The following is a 465-nucleotide window of genomic DNA, read 5'->3' as shown; positions in this document are numbered from 1 at the left end:
GGAATGCCCTGCGGCCCTGGTAGAGGGATGACTGGGCTGCAGTTCCCAGCCCTGCCGGCACCAACCCTCGTCCCCACGCAGCAGGTCTGCGGTGCATGGCCAGGCAGGGACCCAGGCACACACACAGGCTCTGGCTTTCTGGATCTAGAAAGCAAATCCAGAGCCTGGCTAACGATACTGAATGGTACTAATTATTTTGTGTTTCCTCCAAAGCTTAGCTCCAGGAGAGAGTGTTTTAGGATTTGTGCTGGTGTAACTAACCTTAGCCTCCTGTGAACACAGCCCTCTTTTCTTCTGTGCTGTTAAGTATTTATAAAGAATGAAGACCGGTAGCAGAACAAAGCCACTGGCCTGTTGTGATTTCAGTGATTAAAGACAATATCTTAAGCAATGCTCAGAGTCAACTCTTTCCTAAATTTGCAATGATTGTCATTGCTCAGAGTCCACAGTGGGGTGAGTTATGCC

Source organism: Corvus brachyrhynchos, unplaced genomic scaffold (genome assembly GCF_000691975.1).
Source record: "Corvus brachyrhynchos isolate BGI_N302 unplaced genomic scaffold, ASM69197v1 scaffold94, whole genome shotgun sequence".
Taxonomy (NCBI): Eukaryota; Metazoa; Chordata; class Aves; order Passeriformes; family Corvidae; genus Corvus; species Corvus brachyrhynchos.
Note: the sequence above shows the minus strand (reverse complement) of the source record.